General features: G+C 43.7%; 1 long non-coding RNA gene across 4 annotated transcripts in view; it reads left to right on the top strand.

The window, feature by feature from the left end:
* Positions 1-1607: 1607 nt before the first annotated feature.
* Positions 1608-11390, top strand: part of LOC116230764 (uncharacterized) — a 34896-nt gene continuing 25113 nt past the window's right edge. For 2 of the 4 annotated variants that reach the window (XR_016460247.1, XR_016460246.1), the window contains exon 1: positions 5381-5845. This is a non-coding gene — a long non-coding RNA (uncharacterized LOC116230764). Of the gene's footprint in view, positions 5202-5380; positions 5846-11390 lie in introns of those variants that run through there. The other 2 variants (XR_016460248.1, XR_016460249.1) reach the window with 2 other exon arrangements.

The raw sequence follows: 11390 nt of genomic DNA, 5'->3' as shown, positions 1-11390 counted from the left end.
AAGTTATGAACACAGGAATTGTGCAATGTATTTGCTGTAACGTGCTCTAATTTTTATTATGATGGCTGTTACTGTGCGCTAGCTGAGTGAACTGAGATGCATCCCTACGACCGTATTTCTTTAATAATTATTTCATTTTCTACTTGTCCACCTTAAGAAAATGTTTGTGTGTACCATGATGTAAGAACTTACCATTGTTCCCAAAGTATAATTAAGGACATCTGAACAACTTTGGAGGCACAGATTTATTTTTTGTATACAGTTCAGATAAAGCATTTTGTTGAAGGTACTAATTCTATGGAAAATTAGCATACTTGCTAAAATTTTCTATACTGTTATAAAATAACAGTAAGAAGTCATTATTCTTATCAACCATCAAAATAGGTTATGAAGAAGAAAACCATTCATTAAGAAAAAACTCAGATGTATAGTGAGAACATATAAGGTAACAGTGAGTCGCTGAAAGATGAATCATTAAAAAAAAACAAAACCACATAGCAGAGCTAACAGGAAGAATTTATAGAAAGAACAGACAACCTTTTAGAAGATTATATTTACAAATAGAGACAGAGAATTTATTTTTAATTACTAGAAATGTAAAGGGAATCTTTTTGGTTTTTTAAAAGAATGAATAGTTTGCGTGTTTGAAACTGATGACAAAAGACTTTTGTACACAGTGCAAACATTTTAACTGCTTTGGAGGCTTGATGTCCCCATCAGCCATACAGAAGGCTTATAAATTAGGTTACAGACAGTTTCTTCTCTCCTGGCACTGAGTGCCTGGATGCTCTGCAGGTATAAAGCCATATGGTGCTTGTGATAGCAGCTCCCACAGTTGGGCAATTTGGGCAAAATCTCTACAACCCTTCACCCTCCCTGGCCATGCTCACAAAATAGAGGCTGAGGAGGATCAGAGACCCAGGAGACCAGGGAAGGAAAGGCCAGAAGCAGACCACAAGGGTGTGAAGCCTAAGCAAAAGGAGATGCAGAAAGTCGTGGCTGATGTGCTCTGGCAGAGCCTCCTGATGGTGACGGGTGCCTCAGAAGAAAGCTGTGAGCCTGCAGAGCACGTTATGAAACACTCAAATGACAAAATCTCAGTTCCAACGAGGGCTCATTCTCCTCGTTTCCACAGAGCCAGCCAACCCCACCTCTCTGAGCCAGATCAGACGCCACCCCTCATCAGTGTGCCATTTTCCAAGAGGTAATCTATTTGCCAACTTCTATTTCTGTCAGATCAACCTGTTCCCTGAAGCATAATGAAAACTCCTTGCCAGATCAATTTGTTTCTGGAGTTCCCCAGTTGCCAGCTCCACTCTGAGTTATTTCATTTTGTCTGCATGTCAGAACCATTAGCCTGGCAAATGTTTAAACCTTGAATTATTGTCGCAAAGGAAAGCAAAATGCCTGTCCTGCAGAGACAACACTCCAAGAGACGTGGAAGCAAAAGCAAGAACTGGCAGTGGGTGTTGTCACATAGTGGGAAAGGTGAAAGGTTTCTTGGCTTTCATGTCCAGCTGTGCGGGTTGCAAACTGCTGGTCCCCGTGGGAAGAGGAGGAAGCAAAACTAAGCTTTTCCTTCGGTGAGGAAAAAGCACCGTGCAGCCTTCATCCAGAGCCCTGGGAGGTACCTGCTCCCATTGTGGCCAAAACCTGCTGCTCAGCTGGCATTGCAATTAGCTGAGTACAGCAGTAAATTCCTAAAGTTGGATTTATTTTTTCTCTTTTGGCCTCAGTGTGATATTTTGTACCATCAGAAAACAAGTGGCAAAGGCCAGTGTCCACGAAGAGATGAGTCATGTTCAGTGGGCAGACAAAGGAAGCAAATCTGCAGCCCTGCAAGAGGACCGGCACCTTGAAGGAGAGAGGCACTGGGCTTTATGAAAGGCAGTGCTGAGTCATGAATGACAGCAAGGAGACAAAGGAGACTGGAGGTGAAATAGATTATACACACAGAGGATTACCAGGAAAAAGCCTGTGTTTCCTATTATCTGTTCCATACTTCAGGGCTTCACAGGAAATTATATGCCTTGCTTTCTCAAAACTGCGTGGCAGAAACTGTGTGTGCTCTGCGCTTGGTTCACTCTGTGTGCTTTGCTATGAGCTAGGACAGTGCTGATTAGAATTACACAACTCATAACACTACTCAGGATTTTTCCCCTAAGGAGAAAAAAAAAAAAAGCTGATGTAATTCCCCAGGGCTCCTCTCTGGCATTGCTATTGCATAGCTACACAGTCTCCCAGAGTAATTGTCTTGAATAACATCCCAGCTCCCATCAACTGAGGGTCCTTCTGGCTGCTTTTCCTTGCACGTGTTTTCTGCTTTGTGTAAGGAATCAAAGGGGAAGAGTAAAATCAGAGGAATAAAAAAGGTGATGAAATTTTCAGTTCAGGCACAGGAGGTACATTCAGTACTGGATGTCAGGGGGAAATCTGAGAAAGGAGCTTTTGCATTCCAGACCGACTTTTCTACTGATGGGGTGAAACTGAAGTGGGAGGCAGCAATTGACAGGCTGCTGATCCTCCCAGGCTGAGACCTTTTCCAATTGGTATCAGACGTGAGGAGATACGCTGGGTTCAGCTCCCCTGCCTCCCTCTCCAGGACACCAAGCTGCCTCTAATTGATTCTGAAAACCTGCTCCTTGATCACACCCACAGGTCTCATAAATGCACCATGGCTAAATTCATCCTGGCCTGAAGGCTGAAGGATCACATACATCTCCAAGCCCTTGTCTGAACTCTTCCAAACATGAGTCTGGAAAAACAACATATCTGATTTATATAAGGAGAAAAAAAATGCATGATAAGGTCCATTTTAAAAGAGAAAATCCCCCTAAATCTGTGACCACTCATTTTAAAAAGCACCACAATAGGAATCAAAGGAGATACTCAGATTTGAATGCAAATAACTGTTTCATGTACTGGTGGAGGAGACTCATTTTACAGCACGCTACAGAACAGATTGCTGCCTCTGTGTCTCTTTTTCCACCTGAAAGTAGGTCAACAATCCTTACAGCTTTGAAAAGAAGAAATGAGTAATGCTTGTTGAAAATGTGCAGGATTTAATTTCAGTTGCGAACAGAAAGAAACATTCTTTTTACTTCTTGTACGTGAGATTTTGGTATATGGCAAGAAGTCAGGCACCACAGCACGTGACAGGGCGTTCACATCAAGAGCCAGCTGCACCCCAACTTTTCATTACTCTGTCTCAGTGTGAATACAAGTGGACAAGTAAAGAGGAAATGGGAAAGATGGGCTAGGATAGCCTTACAAACAAGGTGCTACTTCAGAAGAGAGACAGCAAAGTGGCCAAAGGATCTGATGATTCAGCGTATCCCATCATAACAACCCAGAACGGATGCTTACATCAACACAGCAATACCCAAAGGGAAAATAACGATCACATTTTTTGGCTTCCATTGGATTAAATGTCCACCAAGGACACTACGTGTTTTATGGTACTAAGCCCAGCAACTAAAAGAACCTGTATTTTCCCTACAGTGCACGTATTTATCACTTAACAGGAATTTCAACTGATCTATACTTAAAAGTAGTGATCTGAGGTTTCTGTTTTCTTCTGTCAGGCAACTTCCAGTATCAAATGTGAAGCATTTACCTGTTATGACATAGCAGTAATGTTCTTTTACAGAACTGAACATGTTAGAACATCAGCTCAAACTTGCATATGCATGCACACAAACACAGTTTGATCCGTAACTGATGCCACCACATACTTTTCATTTTACTTTTTCTGATAAGCTACCAAGAATATTTTGTTGAAGAAGAGAGAGAACTTCTAGGACTCTGTTGTTCTGGCCTCCCCACTTTCCTCCTCTGCGCAGTATCCACTCAGAAAGATGCAGGGCAAAACATAAAGCTTACTTACATTTGAGCTTAGATAAACAAGACTGCACATGCATTACTGAGGCAAACTGAATAATAAAATGTCAAGCAGTGCAGGATGGAAAACTGCATTTTGTTTAGGCTGTACAATGAATTTTCAATAGCTGTTTAAAAAAGTATTTTATTACTCTGGTTGAGATTGCAAGCATTAGAGGTGTCCAGTGATTCTGGTAGATCCTCGTCAAATTACAACATGCTTTCCATTTGGATTTTCTCCATTATTAGGTCTTATTTTCCTGTCAGTTTGCCCATTTTATCATGAGCTTCGTTCAGATAACAGACTGGGCAACATACCTCCAGCAGCAAAATAAATCAAACAGTCTATAAAAATAAAAATATGTTTTAATGTTTTTTTTCCTTAAAAGATTATTTATCAGAGCATATAAAATGAATGACAGACTAATGATGGCCACTTCAGTTTTCTTCAGCACACAAACAAAAAAAGCTTTGCTTTTCTTTGTTTTCTTCTTTTAAAAGGTTGATACACCAGAGAGAATTATATTTGGGATTCCTTAAGTATGTTAAACCAGTCCAACAAAAGCTAACTTGCCAAATACAACTGTGATGTGACTCACTGTTAAAGCTGCATAGCAAGATTTAAAGAGGGGAGAAACATTAATGTTCTTCTACGGGTGCCACTCTACATTCAAAGCAAATTCCAAAAGCTTTTAAATGACATTGATAAATTCAAACATGCTAAAGTGACCCTGTGTTAATTATGGGCGTGATTATTGTTTAAATAACAACCAGTTTACACCAAGCCTGAATTTTACAGTCCCCTTATTTTATTTTTTTATAGTTTTGCTGAAAGACATCTCTCATTGTTCCAGGATTAGAATCAGTTCTTGTATTAATCAGTGTGATTTTCTGAGATTGCTGGAATGGCATCAGATTAGGTCAGCACAGAAACTGGCCTTCTGCTGTGGGTAACATTTCTAATTTTACATCTCCAAGAAATACCACATCCCTCACATCAGCCTGACTTTTACCCTTAGAATGAGCTTCCCAGCACACTCTTGCAGTGCCATTTCACACTGTTGTTTACTTCACTGTATCATCTGTTCCAGCATCTCCCAGGAGACCTGCCTGAATTCTGTTGATTCCAGTCAGCATTTGAGAGACTTCAGTTTTTGATTGGGGTTTTTTTGGTGGATTTTTTTTTTAGCATTTTTATTTCATTTAGTGAACATTTAGGAGAGTTTCAGGAAAGAGGTGACGCAAAGAAGTGATATCCCTTTTGCCTGTTTGTTTTTGCTGCAGTCACAGCAGTTCTATTGCCCTCAAGGAAGGACATCCAGGTAGGCTCAGCACACGGTTTGTTCTGCCAGGCCCTTCTGTGATTATGTGAAGCTCATGATACAGACAAGCTGGAGCAGGGTTCAAAGGTGCCGGCGCCTCACTGTGCAGCTGGCCAAAGGAGGCAGAGATGACATGTCCACAGCTGTGTGCCCAAAAAGCCACCTGGGCTACAGGCCTTGTGTCACCTGGTGAAGGAAGCATGGGGCCCGCTACTAAAATCCCCAGATAGCACAGGAGGGGCTGTCCCATGAGAGAATTCCCCCATATCTATGCACCCCTGCATTCTGAGCCGGAAGGGCATTCACACATGGCCTTCTGCGCCTCAAATTCAGATTGCTACAGCACCTTCCCTTTCTCCCACCTCCTCCTCTCCTACTCCCAAAGACTTAAGACGGAAATACCACAACACTCAAGCAGGGTGAAAATTAAACCTATCTAATGTGTACCTTTCTTGGTTTCAAAGAGACACCCAGGGCCATTTTTTTTTTTTTGCAGTCTAAGAGAGCGACTATTGAGATGCAGAGAGATGCTACCCCCAGGCACAGAAACACACGTTTCTTCTTCCATTTGGGAGCTGCGGGAGGCAAAGGGACTGCAGGACGAGGGAGGGCAGGGGTGGCACAACGCTCAGCGCCAGCGCCCGGTGAGCTATGCCACAGAACATGGCGGACAACACCCCTCCGGCCACTTCAACCCGTCCCTGAGACGGTTATTTGTATTATTTTATTTTATTTCACTTTATTGTATTTTACTTAAATTTTATTCCTTTTCTATTTCGGCCGTGAAAAAGAAACTCCGCCGTTACACAGGCGAGCAAGCACACCCCCACTCGCCTCCACACCGCGCCCCTCCCCCACCTCGCTCTTCCCTTCCCCCTCTCCGTCCCCCACCCCCGCGCCGCGCGGCCTCTCGAGGTCACGTGCCCCGCACCTCCCCCCACCACCACCCCGCCCCTCCTCCCGCCCGCAGGGTGGGGGAGGGGCGCGAACCTGCTCTTTGTTGCGGGGTCAACGCCGGCTGCCGCCGCGCCGGGCGGTTACCGACAACCTTCGAAGAGACGCGCACTCGCTGGGTGCTGCGCGTGGGGCTTGAGCGGGCCTGGCCGTTAGTGTGAACACACGGCTGAGGGCCGGTGGAGTCTCCATTTTGTACCCAGTGCTGGAGCGGTCCTAGAGCAGGCTTAGTGGCTGCATCACGCCCTCACGGTGGGGTGCCGGGGCTGGCAGCTCAGCTGAGGGTGCTTCCATATGTCAACAACTGCATTGTTTCTGGCTCCTGGAGGGGAATGCGAATGTGATGAAGGGCCGTGTCCCCCTGCCTTCCTGAGCAGCAGTGTCCCGCCTCATTTCCCCATGGGCATGGGAAGGAAACACCTCAGATGCACCAGACGCCCTGCTCCCAATTGCCAGCTTTGCCTGCAAGAAGGAGCCCTCCCACTTTCTCCTTTTTCCAGGCACAGTGACTTATTAAATAAACACCATCTCCCCTGCCCTCACACTGCAAACTCACCAGGCCTGTACACCCTGGCTGGGCTTATTCCTGCCCCCCGACCTCTGCCGCAATGGAAGGCGGGTGAAAAGGTCGGGGAGAACAATCAAAACTCTGCCCTTGCCTGAATAGCAGCCACATAAACTTATCCAGGGTTTTAGAGCAGCCTTTTTTTATGGGGATTGCTGCCCCTCCAGGACTGTAGTCCTAGCTTTATGGGTTTGGGGGAGGGGAGGCAATGCTGGAGCCTCCTGAGCACAAAACGACAGGCAGGAGGAGGAGGAAGGCTTTGCAGCCTCGAGTGAGCTTCCTCAAAACTCATCCATCAGTTGTGAGGTTATCCTCCTCAGTTTTCGGTAGTTTCTAAGCTGTAATGTTGTCACCTGCAATGAGGATCAGAAGTACAGGCCTGGCTCTCTGCTTGCACAAAACACCACTGCAGCTCCACCCAGGAATGAAGTCAGTGCTGGTTTTTGAAGTGAGGGTGTGTGAGAGCAAGCGTTTCCCTGTATGTAAAATATTTTGATGTATCAGTGGCTGTCTGGTAGTCACAGGTACTACAGCTTCTTTGAAAGGCTTCTGTATAAGCATGTTTTGTTGGCCCATCTAAATCTTTGTTATTTTTCCATTTTGGCAGGAAATACTGGGAATGAAACCCAAATGTTTCCACACCTGCCCTACCACAGCTCCTTGGCACTGCCAGCTCCCCCCACCTGCTCATGGTCATCCCTTTGTGCGGGTTTCCCACAGGGACACACCTCGGCAGAACAACAGGGGGAGTGCGAGGGACAGGGAAACCGCCAGGCATCACTTCGCCATTGCACATACTTGGGCCGGGGCCTGATCTACCAGTTGTGCTGGTTAGCATGGGGTAAAATGCCTTCAAACCATCCTCTTATGTTAGCAAAAAGGCTTTGTGAAACATACTTAAACCTTACAATCAAAATAGGCTAGAATGCACCAGTCTGTCACACTGAATGCAATATGGGCATACCAGGCACTAAAAATTCCTTACTTTTACACTGATAAGAGTTTGTCCTGCAATTTGGCACAGCAACCCTATACAATACTAAAGGCTTTGGGCAGAGTGGCTGGAAAGCTGTGTGGCAGAAAAGGATCTCAGGTGCGTTAGTTGACAACTGAACGTGAGCCAGTAGTGTGCCCAGCTGGCCAAGAAGACCAATGGCAACCTGGCTTGTATCAGAAATAGTGTTGCCAGCAGGAACAGGGAAGTGATCATCCCTCTGAACTCAGCTCTGGTGAGGCCACACTTCGAGTACTGTGTTCAGTTTTGGGCCCTCACTACAAGAAAGACATGGAGGCCCCAGAGCATGTCCAAAGCAAAAGGCAATGAAGATGATGAAGGGTCTGGAGTACAAGTCTTTTGGGGAGCGGCTGAGGGAATTGGGACTCTTCAGTCCAGAGAAGAGGATGCTTTGGGAAGATATTATCCCTCTCTACAACTGCCTGAAAGGAGGTTGTAGTGAGGTGGGAGTTGGTCTCTTCTCCCAGGTAACTGCAATAGGACTAGAGGTAATGACCTTAATTTGTGCCAGGAGAGATTCAGGATAAATACTGGGAAAAATTTCTTCTTTGAAAGAGTAATGAGGTTTTGTAACAGGCTGCCCAGTGAGTTGTTGGAGTCACCATCCCTGGAAGTGTTCAAAAAACATGTAGATGTGACACTGAGGGACATGGTTAATGGGCATTGTAGTGATGAGTTGACGGTTGTACTTGTTGGTTGTAGAGAACTTTTCTAACCTGAATGATTCTATGATTCTGTCATTCTGTGGTTCTATACTGGTATTGCAAACACAGTTCTGAAATACTGCTTTTTCCCTTTTGATGAAGGGGACTGACTGAATGAAGGAATTACTGCTAGAAACGAAGTCAAGTAAGCAGAAACCATGCTTAGATAATTAAAAAGTTGCTGAAGCTGAGAATCTTTTAGCTAAACTTGAACATGCAATAGAAAATATATAATTACATTAGAATTTTAAAGATTCCTCTAAGACTTAGTGTAGATGCAGCTCATACATACAGTATGAATTGTAATACATATATTTCTGGTTTTAGATAAGTTTGTTCTTAAAAAGAAACTGAATATTTTATCTGTAGTAGGAGATCCTGAAATAATAGCGACTAGATTTCTTAGTAACTTTTTCATAGTATGGATACACAAATTGTTGATATCTGCTTTTTGTTGTTATGACGCATTGCATTAGAAAGTATGGCACATTTGTGCACAAAAGGTTGTTACAGATAAAACATTCCCCATAAATACAGATAAACGTGCCCAGAAAAGTGTGCCAGCCTCAGGACCATTCTGACAAAGCATTCAGATCCTGCAATTAGCCATTACATTTCTGAGGGTGGCTGAAAACTTTGGGCAGGCTCATCTGCAGCCTCTGGCTGTCTCTATTTCTGTATAAAAGAGAAAGCGTGCTTGGTGGGAATGTTCTGGGGAAGTGGCATGCTACTGACAGCAAGCAGCAGAGCTACTGTAGGGCACACCATTGGCTGCAGAGACATGGAGGCCCTTGGGACCGACCAAGGGTTGGGAGCAGAGCTGTGACCCAGGAGCATACAGACCCCGAGTTGATTTGAGAGAATTTCCACAAGGCAGTGATCAAATCCTAAATGAGTGCCTCGGTCACCAAGTCCCACTGTTGGCCTTATTTACAGACCAGGATGTCTGAGAGCTGGCTGTATTCTCACTGTTCTCATTCCTGAGTTTGAAAAGAGGTATTGTCCTACTTGCAGTGAAAAGAATATAATAATTTTAACAGGAGAGGCAGTCATCTCTCTTCAGGAGGCAGTAAAAATAGTGCCCGTCTGTATGCAGTGGTAACGCAGTGTAGCTCAGCTGGGCACAAGAAGGGCAATTTACCAGAATCAGTGTCACTGCTGCTCATCCTCAACTGGAAGGAAAATGGTCTGTCCTCTCAACTGTTGCTATGGGAACTTTTCCAGAGTTCTTGCAACTCCTCTTTTAGGGCTGCAGGAACAATGAAGGATATTGAGCAAAGAACATTAACCGTTCTCTGAAGCATTTCAGTAAATACCAAGTTTTATTTAAAGCTGCATCTCCATGAGTCCTGGCCAGCTCTTGTATAATTGCTGCTGCAGCAAAAATGGTGGCTTTCCAAGAATGCTGCTGAAGCTCCCCACAGCTCTGCTGCTCATCTGTTTGGGTCACCTACTGAGTTACATTCTGCCTGTAGTAAAGCAAATTCCATGTGTGTTTCCTCATGACGGTGCAATTAATTTATTTACTCAAGCAATTCACTGAAACATTAGAATAGAAAGGCATATGGTGTGAACTGGTTGCACAAGTCAGAGTCAATTTGTTACTTCCAGCAGTGGTAGCTTATTATATTTGATACCTTTCAATTGATTTGCTTTTGTTCCCAACTCTGATCTTTAAAGCAATAAGCTTAAGAAACTCTGATTTTAAGCATACACATTTATTCTGTAATGGCACAGTCGATTTCTTGATTTCTTGGTGCAGCTTCTCCTGTATTCATGGCATCTATCCAGACAAAAGGTGCTTATTTTCCGAATAGGAATCTCAGATTTAAATCAGGATTTTGTTTTCCGGGGGGAAGAGGGGAACCCTAAATCTACAACATACAAGTCTGCGAGTCTGAGAGGATTTTATAATTGTTTCTTTTCTAATAGTGTACCTATAATTTTATGCAATATGAGCATTCTTAGTGGCATTGTCACAGTTACTTCTTGCACTTGGAATAGATTACATTTTCACTGTTAGATTTCAGCAGTAGGAAATAAGGCAGGTTTTTGTATTCAGTTTTGAGCTCTCCCCTTAAAAATGCTTTCTGCTCTTCAAAAATGGAGAAAAAAGGATTAATTCATGACATAGGCAGTAAAAGGAAACCATAAGTGAGAAGTATTGAATGTGAAATTATGCTGTTGCTAACCGCAATTTCAGAAGTACTGGTGTGAAAAAAAAAAAAAAAAGAAAAAGAAAAAAAAGAAAAAAAAAGAAAGAAAGAAAAGAAAAAAAATCACATTACCAGAACAAAATTGTGTGTCACTCTTTGAAAAAAAAGAAGAAAAAAAAATTGTAAAATGGAAAGGTCTGTACTATTACCATTTTTGTGAGTTTGAGCTTGAAGGTAGACTGCATAGATTTATGCCCTGAATATTTGAGAATACACTGTTACCAATTGCTGGGCTACAGTCTCTAAGGCTGGTGGAAAGGGCTGCTGTGAAGATTATATCCCTCAGCAGAAGTTTGCATAGGTGCGCATGTTGTTTTATTCCTTGGCTTTCTGCCACTCAAATTCATTCAGAGAAGGAGCATCAGGAGACCTTTTCCTCCTGTCATTGCAGAGCAAAAGGGTCCTTCTCTGAACAGTGCCCACCTGTGCTGAAGCAGGGAGCAGGACACCTGATTGCATCGCATTGGCACAATCCTACTCAGAGGGAAATTAAAACTGAGGTTCACAAGGAGATCTGCTGGAGATGAATGGGCTGAGGGTTGCTGTTGTGCAGAGAGCAGTGCCTAATGGCATTCTGCTTCAGAGCTCCCACGATCTGGGAAACAATGTGCCCATTGCCACAACTGCTTAAGGTGGCCAAGTTACTCCCCCACTGTTCCGCGCAACTGATGCATATTTTAATCAAGCTTCTCTACAGTGTTCATAAACCTAATCAAGAATTTCATTCCTATACTC

This window comes from Phasianus colchicus, chromosome 1 (assembly GCF_987193195.1).
Source record: "Phasianus colchicus chromosome 1, bPhaCol1.hap1.1, whole genome shotgun sequence".
NCBI classification, from domain to species: Eukaryota; Metazoa; Chordata; class Aves; order Galliformes; family Phasianidae; genus Phasianus; species Phasianus colchicus.
Note: the sequence above shows the minus strand (reverse complement) of the source record. Positions and strands in the feature narration are given on the sequence as shown.